We start from the raw sequence: 851 nt of genomic DNA on the forward strand, positions 1-851 counted from the left end.
TAAAGATTTTGTTAGGTTTAGTAAAGATTTTGTTTCTAATTCACGTAGATTAGTGAAATAGTTAAAATTAAATTTGTTTCTAGTTCATGTAGATTAGTAAAATAGTAAAAATCAAATTTGTTTTTATATTTGTTTTTGACACGTGTTAACATCTTATCAATATTTTTGACACGTGTCACGATCTTGTAAATAATAAATTTTATCATTGAACTTTATATAATAAGATATATATATAATATAAAAAATAATTCTATAAAAGGGCGTTTATTTTTACTTCAATTTCAGGTTTGGGAACTTAAAAAGAATGATCAAGTAAATGACAAATTTATAGGTTACTTCAATTTTTACTTCTTCTGTTGTTAATAGACTGATGTTTTAAGATTTTTTCTTATTCTTACAAGATCAATGTTGCAGATTAAATAACTGAAATAACTTTAGTTTATGTTTTTCTCCATATGATATGTATCTAAGGTTTTTTCTTAATATATGTAAAATTATCAAAAAAATCTTTATTAGAAAGAGATGGAGTATTATATATGTCTCTTTATATTGTTGTCCCCGGCCCTAAATGGCTATATGATCTGTCTAGAAAGAACAGGACCGATCATATATATTACGAAAACGAGGATACGTGAAATGTAGATGAAAGTTCATTAATATATACAGGTGAAATATAACACGTATGCGCAAAACTCATGAATGACTGACTAAACTACACTATACATACAGCTTCACAAACCAGAAATATCATAAATGGTAAAATACACATGTCTGGCTCTCTGTCTGCCAAGAAGTATAATATAATTGTGTCTGTGCCAGTAGTGTCAGTGAATGTCATCATTCCGTGGGAT

This window comes from Camelina sativa, chromosome 9 (genome assembly GCF_000633955.1).
Source record: "Camelina sativa cultivar DH55 chromosome 9, Cs, whole genome shotgun sequence".
NCBI lineage: Eukaryota > Viridiplantae > Streptophyta > Magnoliopsida > Brassicales > Brassicaceae > Camelina > Camelina sativa.